Source organism: Lygodium microphyllum, chromosome 24 (assembly GCF_053477565.2).
Source record: "Lygodium microphyllum isolate KBCC chromosome 24, Lygodium_microphyllum_v1.1.10, whole genome shotgun sequence".
In the NCBI taxonomy this organism is placed as follows: domain Eukaryota; kingdom Viridiplantae; phylum Streptophyta; class Polypodiopsida; order Schizaeales; family Lygodiaceae; genus Lygodium; species Lygodium microphyllum.
This window is the reverse complement of record NC_141158.1, coordinates 109,397,636-109,413,069: the sequence shown is the minus strand read 5'-3', so window position 1 is coordinate 109,413,069 and position 15,434 is coordinate 109,397,636. Positions and strand designations below refer to the sequence as shown.

General features: G+C 41.1%; 1 long non-coding RNA gene across 2 annotated transcripts in view; it reads right to left on the bottom strand.

Moving 5' to 3' along the window:
* LOC148015510 (uncharacterized) overlaps positions 1-15,434 on the bottom strand; it is a 170,023-nt gene that overhangs the window by 34,211 nt on the left and 120,378 nt on the right. Inside the window, exon 3 of one of the 2 annotated variants that reach the window (XR_015688391.1) lies at positions 10,023-10,555. The exons of the other annotated variant lie outside the window; for it this stretch is intronic. This is a non-coding gene — a long non-coding RNA (uncharacterized LOC148015510). Of the gene's footprint in view, positions 1-10,022; positions 10,556-15,434 lie in introns of those variants that run through there. 2 annotated transcript variants of the gene reach the window in all.

Sequence of the window (15,434 nt, the reverse complement as noted above, 5' to 3'; positions counted from 1 at the left end):
TCCTTACTACCCTAGAGCCAACGGCCAAGTTGAAGTCACCAATCGCATCCTCTGCTCGATTCTGACAAGAACGATTGCCGCACATCATCGCGACTGGGACCATCGACTTACAGAGGCCCTCTGGGCATACAGAACCTTCCATAAGGCAACTATAGGACAGACCCCTTTCCAGTTAGTGTATGGTACAGAAGCCGTCTTCCCTACTATTGAACTGGAGTTGTCCTCTTTGCAAGTGGTAGTTAAAGAATGCTTGGGAGATGATGAGTCACTACAACGCCGTCTCCTGCACTTGGAATGCTTGGATGAGATACAACGGATTGCCCTATAGTGCATGGAAACCACTCAAGCACGACGCAAAGCCTATCATGACAGTTTCATCAAGCACAAGGAGTTCAAAGAAGGTGATCTTGTCCTAGCCTATGATTCGAGATTTGGCAAGTTTCCTGGCAAGCTTCAACAACGGTGAATGGGCCCATACAAGGTACTTGCTGTCAATCCTAAAGGCTCTGTTCACGTGCAGACCGTTGATGCCTCTGATGATCCCTTCCTGATCAATGGCTATCGCCTAAAGATATACTTCCCTCCCTGGGGATCTTGATAATCACAGTCGACCTACCCTTTCTCTTTTGGGGTCGCACTGTCCTTCTCATCGTGCTTCTGTTAGCCCTTATGATTCTCCTCATGAGGCGGTCTCGTTCTGTTAGCTCCTCGCAGAAACATCTCAGTCCGACCTTGTTCTCTTCTCATCTGATCCAACAACGATGGCGAGGTTGGTCCTGACATATGGTATTTCTACCATTTTCTTTCTTAACGAAAAAGAAAAAAAGAAAAAAAAAAGAAAAACAAACAAAACTATTATGGGAGAAAATGAAGAAATTCCCTGTCATAACAGGCCTCGTTCTAAGAAAAGGTGGAAACTGTTGAGATATCGAGCTCCACTCGTGATATGCCAGGGTGACCGTTGTGCATTTATGTCACCGACTTGTTAGCTACAGATGCAATTGGTACACCGCCCATGAATAATAGCTAGATGACATCTATTCTTATCTACTCTAGTTCGTGGCTCAGTTAGTATGCCACCTTAGTTAGTTGAGTTTGGTTTTTGAGACCCATATATAGGGTTCTTCTATTTCTTTGTACGAGAGTTCTTTTTAGCTTACACAAACTAAGAAGAGGAAAATTGTTTTTAGCCTCCACCTTTGTGTGTATTCCCCCATTGTGCAAGCAAGAAAGCTACAAGTGAGACTCCTTCCTTCTCTTCCACAATCTTGACATGGTATCAAAGCCTTGTTCGTGGTAAGGAGCTCAAGAAATCAAACCAAGTTCGCGGTGTTCTGGTAAGAGGACCAGTGTTGCTTTCATTTTTCTGTTTTGGGAGCAAGTCTCTGCAGGTAGCACAGCCGGAAAGTACAAGAGTGCATTGTCTCAGATTGAGACGTCCTTCGCGGTGTAGCAAGAGGGCAGTATATGCCGCGGGAGAGGGCTTTAGCCTCAAGTTGCCCTGTTTTTTTTATTCGAGGCCATTTCGGGGCCTGTTTTGGAAGCGGAAGTTTTTCGCACACACTCAGGAAAATGCCCAGTTTTTTGCTGTGCGACCACTGTTCTACAGGTCGATGAAAAGTTACCATAGAAATTGCATCGTATGCCTGTGCGCAGAGACATTGGGAGTTACAGAATCATCCTTGTTGCCTGTTGATGCAAAATCGTCACTAGGAAGCGACTGTGTGGTCAAATACCACTTTTGTCAGTTTTGCAGATTTGCCCTTGTGAGGCTGAAGCTGTGTTTTTTGCAGTGACAGAATTTTTTGCAGTGTTCTGTAATGGCGTCTAATTCTCTTTCACATATTGTCACTGAAAAGCTTGACAAGAACAACTTCCAAGCATGGAAGTTTAGAATGACGAATTTCCTTATGGGAAAATGATACTGGGAATTCGTTGCAGGAAACGAAGAAGAACCAGTTCTTCCTGATGTTCCCAATCAACAACAAATGCACGCATTTAAAGGATGGCATGAGAGAGCCAGAAAAGTTATGTACTGGCTGTCTATCAGTATTTCAGACTCTATGATTGTGCATATTCAGGATGCAAGTACGCCAAAGGAAGCATGGGATACTTTGTCAAAAATATATAGCACAAATACGCAAGCCAGGAAAATGCAGCTCAAGCAAGAGTTGCACAATGTGCAAAGAGAAAGTATGAGCATCAATGACTACCACATGAAGGTGAAGAAGATTGCAGATGCACTTGCTTCCATTGGGTCGCCAGTGGAAGATGATGATTTAGTTTCTGTGACCTTGAATGGTCTAAGAAAGGATTATGCACAGTTCCGAACATCCATTTCCGTCCGTGAAAGATTTCCTGATTTTGAGAAGTTGATTGCTCTTCTAATTTCTGAGGAGCAGAGAAATGGTGGTGCATCTTTTTCAGGAGGAACTTCAAAAGAAGCTGTCTTCTACTCAAATGCTAGAAGAGGTAGAGGCAGAGGTAGAGGAGGCCGATCTGGAGGCCGTGGTAGAAATCAGAATATGCAGCAAACTCAAGAAAACCAGTCCTATGGAAGAGGATGTGGCAACTCTAGAGGCAGGGGGAGCCAAAGAGGTGGTGGATGGCAAAGAGGTCAAAATGCAAACAACAATGTTGAATGCTACTACTGTGGTAAAATGGGTTATATGGCTAAAGATTGCTATAAAAAGCAGAATGACATCATGAATGGAAAATTGCAACAAGGGAATTATGCATCTTCTAGTAAACAGGGTGATGACAGAAATGAGCATTTGTTTATGGTGCAGCACATGACCAATTCTGTGACAAGTGCAGAAGAAAGCAATGATGTGTGGTATGTTGACTCAGGTGCATCAAACCACATGACAGGTCATGTAGAATGGATGCAGGATGCAAGGAAAATGAAAAAACCAGGATTTATGGAGACTGGTGATGATACTGCACATCCTATTGTGCAGATTGAAAAAATTCATTTGTCTATGCAGGATGGGAAAAAGAAATACCTGTCGGATGTATTTCATGTCCCGAATATCACCAAGAACCTAGTTTCTGTTGGACAAATGGTTAAGCATGGCTTGCAGGTCAGATTTAATTCTCATGGATGCTTTGTTGAGGATATGAAAAATAAAGGTCGCTTGATAGCAAAAGGAAAGAAGAAGGGCAGAATGTTTACGTTGGATGCAGACATGCCTGAATTGAGTGCAACAATGTTTGCACATGGGACCGGTGTAGTTGCAGATATTGATATCTGGCATAAACACATTGGTCATGTTAATGTACAGTGACTTAAATCAATGCAAGCCCAAGATATTGTTGCAGGATTGACTAAATTCAAGGTTGCAAAAATGCATAAGATATGTGAAGCCTGTCAATTTGGAAAACAAGCAAGGAAACCATTTCCTAGACATGTTCAAGAGAGTAAGAAGCCATTGGAATTAATCCACTCTGATGTGTGGACTACTAAAGCTGCATCTCTTGGAGGCTGTCATTATTTTGTCACTTTTATTGATGACTATAGCAGAAAAGTTTGGGTGTATTTTATGAAAAAGAAAAGTGAAGTTTTTGGGCATTTCAAAACTCTTAAAGCTATGGTTGAAAAAGAAACAGGCCTGCAAATAAAATGCCTAAGGTCAGATGGAGAGGGAGAGTACCTCTCAAATGAGTTTGCAAGGTTCTTGCAAGAGTATGGCATAAAGCAGCAATATTCATGTAGTCATACCCCACAACAAAATGGAATTGCAGAAAGAAAAAACAGGCACATTGGAGAGGTATCTCATGCCATGCTCAATGAAAAAGACCTGCGAGATTTTTACTGGGCTCAGGCAGTTGCTACAGCAGCCTATATAATGAACAGGACTCCCACTACAACAATACATGACATGACTTCAGAGGAGAGGTATACTGGTAGGAAACCAGATATTTCTCATTTGAAAATTTTTTGTTGCATTGCCTATGTTCATATACCAGATGAGTTGAGATCCAAGTTGGATCCAAAAGCTGAGAAGTGCATCTTTATTGGTTATTCTCTGCAGCAAAAAGGGTATAGATGCTATAACCCTTCTACTCGTAAGTTTACAGTGAGCAGAGATGTTGTTTTTTATGAGATGAGTAGCTGGTATAAACCAGTAAATGTGATTGATAATGTAGATGCACAAAATGGTAATGCTGCACAGAATTCACAGCAGCAGTCACAAGATATTAGTGGACCTGGAGCGTCCTCTAGCAGTGGTTCATATTCTTTGCCATGGACAGGCAGATTGAGACCAGGAGAATCTTCTCAAAGCAATGCAGATAGTGGTATGCACGTATCACAAAAAGAAAAAGAAGGTAGATCAGCCCATGTTTGATGTGAATGCAGGTCACTCTTATATGGATGGTGAATCCAGTGGCTCAGAACAGAGCATTGATGATGAGTTGGGTATTCCTTCTATTGTTACACCTGGAGTAAGGAAGACCAGGAATGTTTTGAGAGCACCTGGGAGTGAACCTACTTTGCGCAGGTCTACCAGAGCTAGGTATCCTGTAGATAGACTGAAATATGATGGATTTACAGCCATTCACTATGCATATATGATCAAAGTGATACAGGAACCAGAAGCCACTTCTTTTGAGCAAGCCATGGGAAAATAAAAATGGAAGAAAGCCATGGATGAAGAAATGGAGGCCTTGGAAGCAAATGCTACATGAGAATTGGTACCTTTGCCTAAAGATAAGAATGCAATTGGTTGTAAGTGGGTTTATAAGGTGAAACACAATGCAGATGGTTATGTGAATAGATACAAGGCAAGATTAGTAGTCAAGGGATATGCACAAACATATGGCATTGATTATGAAGAAACATTCAGTCCGGTTGCAAGGATGGCAACCGTAAGAGTAGTCATTGCTATGGCTGCATCAAAGGGATGGTCTTTACATCAGATGGATGTAAAGAATGCCTTCTTGCATGGTGATTTGCAAGAAGAGGTCTATATGGAGCAACCACCAGGTTATGTGCATGCTGTTCATCCTGAGTCTGTTTGCAGGTTGAAAAAAGCCTTGTATGGCTTGAAGCAAGCACCTAGAGCATGGTCTGACAAGATAGGACAGTATCTTGTCACTATTGGCTTTCAGATTTTCAAGGCAGATTTTTCACTTTATGTGAGAAAAACAGAGAAAGGTATTATGCTACTTGTCATTTATGTTGATGATTTGATTATGACAGGTGACAGTGATGCAGATATCCTTCATGTGAAAATGCTATTGAAGCAGAAGTTTGAGATGAAGGATTTAGGAGAGCTGCGTTATTTCTTGGGCATTGAGGTGATTAGATCACCAAGTGGGATACGGCTCTTGTAGAGGCAGTATGGATTGGACATGCTGTCCAAATATGGGATGACAGGCTGTAAGCCTATTTCAGTTCCTTTGGAGCAGAATGTGAAGTTGAGCGCAGATGCAGGTGAGCTTCTGGAAGACCCTACTATGTACAGATGCATAGTAGAAAGTTTGATTTATATGACTATTACCAGGCCAGATTTGAGCTATGATGTTGGATTGGTAAGTCAGTTTATGCAGGCTCCAAGGAAACCGCATTTGGATGCAGCTAGACGCATACTCAGGTATGTGAAGTCCACATTGCAATATGGACTACTTTATGAGACTGGGGTTCAGATACAGTTGCATGGATACACTGATGCTGATTGGACTGGTAGTATTTCTGATAGACGATCTACCAGTGGATATGTGTTCTCTTTTGGGAGTGCTGCAGTCACTTGGAGCAGCAAGAAACAGCCTACAGTTGCCTTGTCGAGCACAGAGGCTGAGTACAGGGACGTAGCAATGGCTGCATGTGAGGTAGCTTGGTTGCATAAGCTACTTTATGATATGCATCAGCCTACAGATGGGCCAGTTGTCATTTATTGTGACAACATGAGTAGTATACACTTGGAAAATAACCCAGTCTATCATGCTAGAACAAAGCACATTGAGGTGCATTATCACTATGTGCGGGAGAGGGTTTTACTAGGTCTTATTGATCTAGTTTATGTCAGCACAGAGGATGAGGTAGCTGACATATTTACGAAGGCATTGGGTGCAGAGAAGCTGCGCAAGTTCAGAGAAAATGAAGAAATTCCCTGTCATAACAGGCCTCGTTCTAAGAAAAGGTGGAAACTGTTGAGATATCGAGCTCCACTCGTGATATACCAGGGTGACCATTGTGCATTTATGTCACCGACTTGTTAGCTGCAGATGCGGTTGGTACACCACCCATGAATAATAGCTAGATGATAGCTATCCTTATCTACTCTAGTTCGTGGCTCAGTTAGTATGCCACCTTAGTTAGTTGAGTTTGGTTTTTGAGACCCATATATAGGGTTCTTCTATTTCTTTGTACGAGAGTCCTTTTTGGCTTACACAAACTAAGAAGAGGAAAATTGTTTTTAGCCTCCACCTTTGTGTGTATTCCCCCATTGTGCAAGCAAGAAAGCTATAAGTGAGACTCCTTCCTTCTCTCCCACAATCTTGACAGAAACACCCTTGGGCGAGAAGCTAACTGTGGAAAAGGTGGTAACACCCCGCAGTTCAGGATAGTCGACTCATCACCAGCATAACCTTTTCAGCAAGTAATTTGAAGCCACCTCCCTTGGTGCGCTGTCTCTGTAATATCAGTCCGTTTGTCCTTCTTAACAGACAACTCTTCTTACAAGTCATTGAAGTATAATATTTGTTGGCTGCCTCCTTGGATACGCCTCATTTTCAAGATCCTGATGACAACAACAACCGACATGATCTTCATCACCAACCCCTTGAGTGATGCGAGATTTCATCCTAACAGGATGAGGATGTGCGTATGGGCTGCCCTCTGTATCTATCAGAGAGTGAGACAGAGGGTGGGGTGAGTGACCAGTCTTTCCATTCAAATAAAATGATAGATGAGATGTGTGAACGGAGTGTTGCACGCACGGGATGGGCCTCTCAATGCACAACGCACAATTTGTTCCTGTGCACTGTACCATAAGGCTCCCTGGCCTTCCTTATTGCACTATATGTCGGCACAGGGTGGGATGCACAGTTGCACCATCAAAAGCGCGTAAGGCATAAAACCTCTGTACAAGTGATGGTGAGGATTACATCAATGGGGTTCAGGAATGGGCTACCCTTTGTATCTTTCAACAGAGCGTGAGACAGAGGGTGGGCTAAGTGTGATTGGTGTTTCTTCAATTAATTATTGAGAGGTGAGGATTGAGGGGCGTTACGACCATTGGAGTCAGGTACGTTTCTATTCCCTATGCACCCACAGGGATGGGTCTCTGCCATTAGCACAGGACACGTCACTCTATTCTGTACACGACACTGCACGGCTCCATGGCCTTCCTGTTTGCACCTATGCCAGAGGGGTTTGACACACTGATGCACCATCGATTGTGCACCCTAGCATACTCTTTCTACACCACCCCCTTGTTGATTCCTCAACTAGGTGTGAGCTCTGGGTTTTCATCATTATTTCCTCGAGTGATGTTAGTAATTTCCGAGTGACTGCTCTTTTATTCCATTTGCGTGATCGTGAGTTGAGTGCAATATCCCTCGTCATCGACAAATTTCCTGCAATTCCTTCAACCAGTTACCTCCCTGGGAGCTGTCGCGTGGTCCCTGCCACAAAGGACGTGTGCTGTAAAGACACCTTGTTACCTCCTGCAAAGCCGACAATGCGACAAGACGCAACCTCGATAGTCGACATTACTCATTGGTAATATGGGTCAATTTTTTCTAACCCTACGCCTTCTGTTTCTCAGTGACGGTCATGTCTTAAGTGTGGGGACGTTCGTGGTTGGTCTGATGTGTGGTACTAGGTCCTTGATGTTCGGTTTACCCTTCCTGCTAAGGTTTTAAGTGTGGGGACGTGTCCCTCAGCGTCTATGTTGCATACCCTCATACATATCCCTTGCTATGATCATACATTTTTCTAACCCTACGCCTTCTGTTTCTCAGTGACGGTCATGTCTTAAGTGTGGGGACGTTCGTGGTTGGTCTGATGTGTGGTACTAGGTCCTTGATGTTCGGTTTACCCTTCCTGCTAAGGTTTTAAGTGTGGGGACGTGTCCCTCAGCGTCTATGTTGCATACCCTCATACATATCCCTTGCTATGATCATACATCTATGCCATGACTTCATTTTACCTTGATGGGGTCCCTTCCCCACTCTTCCGTTCTATTTCACCTTGTTCCCAGAGCTGTTTCTTGACCATTTGCCTTTATCCTTTGTTTTGTGATTTTTTCATGTGAATGCACCCTATGTCAAAGAGAATCACATCCAACCTTACAGCCGTGTTCGTCCCTTCAAACTCCTCCTTTTTCCTTTTTACAAACCCCTGTTCCGACAGACGGTTCTTAAGTTATTAATTTTTGAAGCAATTCCCATCAAATTGACTCTGACATTTTTCATTTTTATTCCGTGTCATTTCGATGCACAGTTGATCCATTATTAATTTTTACAAGTTTGTGGACCCTTTTCATGCCTATTTTTCACATTTTTCCATGTGAATCTGCCCTATTTGCACCGGAATTCCAGTTTAATTTGACAACCGTGTCCTACCAGCCTTTCCCCCACTTTTTCCTTTTTCCTCCCCCCTCTTCTGACTGCCAAATTGTTAGTTATTAATTTGTCCGAGTGTCTTTGAATGTGTTTTTCGTGTTTTTTCCACATGAACTCCTCCTAGTTCCTTTCCAACTGAGTTTTGATGTACCAGTCCTGTGAATCCCTTTCTTTTGGACATTTCTCATTTTTATTGTCCTCTATTCTGGTGCACGGTTCTTTCCATATTAATTTTCGAGTCCATTTTTTGGTCTATTTTTGGAGTTTTTCCCATGTGAACGTGTCCTATCTCGATCTCTTATTTTGCACAATTTTCCTTCTTTCCGCATTTCGTTTTGATGAGCGGATTTTTCGATATTAATACCCGTATGTGTTTCCGAGCTTGTTTTTTGCATTTTTTCCATGTGAACACCCTGATTTTGCCCCAACCCGGTGTTGCATGTTTCCATCATTTTCCCCTCCTCTCCGGCACATTTTTTATTTTTATGGATTTTCGATCCGATGTGCGGTTTGGATTTTATTAATTTTTATTCATTTTTGCCGTGTGACCGTGTTTCTCATATCGCACGTGAATGCGCCTGTTTTTGGTTTTACGCGCCTCGGGACACCTCGTGGCGTCTGTGACTTGCGCGTCGCCGTCCTTGCCCCGTTTGATCCCGTCATTGTAATTTTTTTAAAAACCCCGTCCCACGCATGCATACGGGACGAGGGTGCTGTTCTTTTTCACACCCATAACAAATTTATCTTTAAAAAAAAAAACCAAAACCAACAAACAAACAAAAAAAAAACCCACATACAGCAACTACAACCCTCTTTAAATTTTTTTTAAAAAAAACGCAACCCACCTTTTTTTAAAAAAAACACCCACATCAAAAAACAAACAAGAACACACCTAACATACCAATACACATAACTAAAACGATTTTTAAAAAAACATAAACAAACACATCAATTCACATTTTAAAAAAAACTAATAAGAAAAAAAACCAAAAAAAAAAAACGAAAATGAAAAGAAACGAGCAAAAAAAAACACACACAAACCGTTTACCTGATTCGCCCTATGTCGCATCGTCCTCCTCGCGCCTTCCTCCAACCTCCCCGCCATCGTTCCTCTCCTCCTTCCCCGCCAACCGCTACCCTGCCAACCGCCTCCTCCCTCTTCCGCGGCCCAATTCCCTCCAGCGTACCTCCTCCACACGCTCCTCCTCTCCCTCGTCATCCTCCACACCCTCCTCACGCTCCTCCTCTCCCTCGTCGTCCTCCACACACTCCACATGCTTCTCCCCTCCAGCGTCCCTCTTCCACACGCTCCTTTCTCTTCCCTACCGCCTCGCCCGCAGCATCTCCTCCTCCCGCTAGTGTTCTCCTCCTCCTCCTCCTCCTCCCCTGCTGCCCGCCTCGCCCGCTCCTTCTCCTCCTCCTCCTCCTCCGCCATCACCGGCCATTCTCCCTTCTTCCCCCCTTGGTTAGTACTAACCTCCTTTAACATCACTTAAACAAACTAACCTAACTAACATAACTTACACAGATTTCCCTTACTAACATCACTTACCCAAACTAACCTAACTAACATCACTTACACAGACTAACCTAACTAACATCACTTAAACAGATTAACCTATAACTTAACCAACTAACCTAACCTGATCAACTTAACCGACTAACCTCACCTAATTCATTTAACAAACTAAACTAACTTCATTGACTTAACCTACTAAGCTAACCTAATTAACTTACCATACTCAATTACCTAATTCACTTAGGTTACCCCCTTACAGCCCCCATTTCTACCCTTTCTCCTTTCTCCCTCCGTTGTTCCCACGCCGTATGGCCGCTCTCGGTGTACGGGTGTGCTAGCGGGCATTCACGCGCGAGGACACGCTTCCGCCTTGTCCGTGCGGTGGAGTGTTACAGTCAAGCGTTCACGCGCAGTCATCCTCCGCTGTTCACACGCAGTTTAGGTACCGCCTTTTGATTTCCACACCTGAAAAATATATTAAAAAACACATAAAAATACATATAAAACACAAAAAACTTCAAAAATTCATTAAAATTTATTTCAAATCTAAAAAATTATAGAAAATTTCCTTAAAAATTTTTAATATTACTGAAATCATTTGGAATATTTTTTAAAGCAAAAATTCAAGAAAATAAATTGCAAAAAATTCAAAACTTAAAAATTCATCCAAAAATATATGTAAAATGAGTAAAATTCATTAAAATTTGGTAAAAACTCAAAAATATTTTCAAAAAAAATTCCAAAAAATTTCACAAATCCCTTTACCCCTTTTGCCAATAATTTTTTAATTGGAAATGCTTCCATAAATAGCTAAAGTATTATTTAAAGCCAAAACCCTAAATTTGATACTTTCCCTTATGAAAATTCATTTTAAATTCCAAAAATTAGCTGAAAAATCATGGATAAATTTAAACACATTGTTGACACTTGTTGGATTGCTGAAATTCCACTCTTACACTTTACAACATATTCATGTGTTCTATATCCCGATTTAATTATTTAAAAAATAGAAAAAGAAAAAAATAACAAAATAAACAAAACAAAACCAAACCATATACACAATACAAATAGACCTAAAATGCAATTTAAAAAAAACAACAAATAAATAATATAATATTAAAAATAAATATAAAAATCAAACAAAAACACTAAAGTGCCTTATTTTTTCCAGTCAATTGTGTTTTTTTTATAAAAAAATTGGATTCCTTGCATTTGGGGACTACTCAATGCGCCTTCAGTCTATTGCATACACACCCCTACCATGTATTTATTCTTTAGGTTTATTATTTTTCATCATCCCTTAATTACAATTAATTACTAAAATGAACTTCATTCACTTTTTCACGCACATTCGCGCTAAACACACAGTTTCTAATAACTTTAAAATCAACCAGTCGTTCACTTTGCACACACTATGTGCGCTTAAGGGACACCTTAATTTTTAATATTAATGAACCAGCCGTCACAAAAAAACGCGCGCTAGCAAAAAAACGCTCATCACAATTAATTTTTAATTAATAAATTTGCATTTAGAGACCCAGTCTGGGAATCGTAGTCTGGGTTTCGATAAAGCACCGTTTCACCCTAATAAATTGTAATTAAAATTTTAAGAAGGAACCGTCGTTTTTTTATTAAGGTTTATAACCTAATAAAATATCACCCATTGTTAATAATTTCTTAAAATGAACCCTTTATTAAAACTATTTCCCTTCACTACACTTTTTTCCCCTTTTTTAATAAACACACTTCGTGGGATGGGCGCGTAAAGTCCTCTTAGATGAAATTGTTGGTCAAGGTTATGGTTAGGTCCTGATTAGGATTTTTATGGTATTATGGTTTGCTTATATGCTACGATTACGGTGCGGTTTGCAGTTTTTCTTTCTTTTTTGCCTCATACGGGGTTTTGGGTGCCTGCTTGTTGCATTGCATGAAGTTTTCGGTCGTATATGTGTCGAGGTCATGCCGAATTTTTTCTAGGATGTGGGTTGTTTGGGGTGGTAAATTGATTAGTTACGTATTTGTGTGTGTCCTTCTTTTGCTTGATTTCTTTTTTATAGCTATTTTGGTTGTTTTGCAGGCATTCTTTGTGATTGTCTGTGTTGTGGTGTGTGTGTTTTCCATCTGAATAGCACCTCATGCTCCTCCTTCTATCTAGTATGTCCCGTTGATCAGTAGGGATTATTCTTCCTTACTAGCTTTTGAGCCTATAGCGAAAGCAGGACTTGCGACTTTCATGGCTGCTTCATTCCCATTAATTCCAGATGATCCATCTCTATGTGATAAGTTTCTTGCATCATACAGTAAGAAGTCCGGTCTGGTTCATGGTGCTTCCATGGAATTGACACCCCGAGGGTTAGGGAAGGCTTTGTCTCTTCTCTACAAAGGAGAGCCCTTTGTTACAGCTAGACAATTATTCTCCAATGATGAGATTTTCAAGTTGTTACAGAAGCAAAACAAAGAGATTCTGGATGTTAAGAAAGTGATAAACACTTCAGGAGTATCTTTTTCCATGATCACTGATCTTCTTTGGAAGTTAGTCTGCCAGTTCCTCCAAGACAGGTTTATGCCTGTCAAAATAGCATCCCATTATTTGTCCAAAGAACTCTTCACAGCTTCCAGGATGGTGTTAAAAGGGGTGGCTATTAATTGGAGTACTTACCTGCTTACAAAGATGGATCAACATTTTGTCAAAGTAACAAGAGAGAATGTCACAAATGTCACTTATGGTTCCTACTTATATGCTTTCTTGACATACTCAGGCCTTAAGAAGGGTGTGCTTCCACCTCCTCCATCTGAAGCGTGTGGCAGACAAAACTCCCTCAGTTCTTCCTTCAGTAACAATTCCTGCTACTTCTGGCAGTGACCTCCCTACTTACCTCACATGTAACAATTTATTCAAGGCACATAGAGAGGGTTCTTTGGAAATATCACTCCCTTCACTGAACAGTTTAGTATCAGGAGATGCTATTCCATTCCTTTGTAATGACATCCAGAGTTCGATTGAACTTTCAGTAACAGCTTGTGTTCAACAGCTGTATGCTTCTTTCTATGAAGAATTGATGTAGTCCAAAGACCAGTTGCATAAGGCAACCTCAGAGTTAGCCTCTGCTAAAGACACACTTGTAGATTTATTTAAGCAGATGGAGCAGCAGACCCAAATGATTGAGACCCAGAGAGAAGAAATATCTTCTTTGAAGATTCAGTTAACAGAAGCTCAATCAGAGGTCATTAAAATCTCGAAGCAAAAAGAGAAAATGTCCAAAGAAGCTCAAGAGTTTCAGACTCTTTTAGATGCAAAACTGTCAACTTTACAAACTGCTCATAATACAGTGGAATCACAAGCTTCCCAGATTAAGCAGTTGCAAGACCAACTGGCACAGTCACAGTCCGTTCCTCCAAGCCCCAATGTTCCTATTATTCCTTCTATCTCTAAGCAGGACTTGGCAGTTCTCCAGAGACAGGCCACATTGCATCCCTTGTTTCAAGATAAAGTGGAAAGATTGCAGTCCAAGATGGATTTGTTATGGTCTACATTTGAGCACTTTTAGGAGTACGTTCCTCCAAACCATTCTTTCTTTGTCCACTATCAGTTGCAGAAGTTGGCCTTCTATATGAAGCTTTCAACGATGGATCTTCCTCTTCCAGAGGATGGTTGGAGTGGGGCTTGGTCTCCTGAGTTGCTGACAGAAGTGGTCCGTATGGTTTTTGAAGATTCTGTGACGACGGATACCATGTTGTCTTACATGTATCTATGAGGTGATCTTTTGATTTCAGATGATGTAGATCTGGCCTGGTATGTGGGGGATGTGGTTTTGCAAGCTGTTTTGTATGTCAACTATTTGGAGTTGCGGATAGATGACATGTTCCAGTGTTATTCTTCAAAAGTGGCTACTTGCCCTAATCTTAGTTCGCGAGGACGCTTTCTTTCTAAGTGTGGGAATATGTTGAGAGTGAAAAAAGACTAAATTTTTAATTGATTTTTGTTGTTTTTTAGGACTGAATGATTTATTTTTGATGGATTTAGAGTGATGTATGGTTGATAATGGAAGTGTTTGAGAGTATTTTGGATGATATTGATTATGTTTTGGAAGTTCATGACGATTCTCAGTAGAGATATGAAGCTCTATAATGTTCTGATAGGTTCTGTTGAGGTTCTGATTGGTTCTGTATAGCTTCTATTTTGTTCCGATTTTCTTATGTATGAAGCATGGATCGATGATTGATGAAGATTGAAATCTTTTGGAAGCTTATTGAATAGTTTTTGATAGTTTGGAATGGTTTTAGTATGAGTTATGAGGATTTGATATTCTCTGATGACCTTTTGTAACCTTCTGTAAACCTTCTGTAGAGCTTTTGTCTCTGCACTGTCTCTACTCTGTAACTATTCTGTACCTACTCTTGTATTGTACTGTATTGTTCAGTAGATCTTCTATAAGTGTTCTGTAGAAAGTATGTGTGACTTTGGGAAAGTTTTCTAACTTTTGGAAAGGATGAATCTAAGTTCAAAAGACGTCCGTTATCTTTCTTCCTCTTCGATGTTGTTGTCATCATTAGCCTGATCTGGTGCTCTCATTGATGCTTTGGGTTGCGTGCAGGGATTGATCAGTCCATTATCATTGTATTAGCATTCTTCTTGAATTAGTGCAGTATTCTCCGTGCATCTTCTGCTTACTCTCTCTCTCTCTCTCTTTTTCGTAAAAGGTAATTGTATTACTTACGAAAAAAAGATACAAGTTTACATGATTACAAGATACACGAGGGCACTAAGCCAACGTGTATCTTCTGCTCTCTCTCTCTCTCTCTCTCTCTCTCTCTCTCTCTCTCTCTCTCTCTCTCTCTCCGTAAAAGATAATTGTATTAATTACGAAAAAAATGTACAAGTTTACATGATTACAAGATACACGATGGCTCTAAGCCAACGTGTGTAAACTGTCAGTACAAAACCAGGACAGAGTTACAAAAGTCATGGCAAAGACACAGAGGAAATTGCCATATGCCAGGAAAGTAAGTCTTCCCGAGGGAGCATGTCAGAGTGTCGAATGAGATCTATCTACCAAAGCAAGAGGCCTTTAAGCCTGGCAATGTGTCTCGGAACACTAGAGGCCGAATAAAAAAGAAAGGCATTCCGAATGGTCCGATTGTGCCAGCATTCCCAGTATCTAAGAAAATGGAAGAAGATCTTCATATGCAACTGTGTCGGTGTGGGGTATTTTGGGCGTACAAAAACCCAATCGAAAGGGCTCAATGAGAAACCAACCACAGCTCACCAAACCGTTGACAAAAGCGACCAGATATTCTTAGCGAGAGGGCAAGAGATAAATCGATGACGGGCCGATTCCACAAT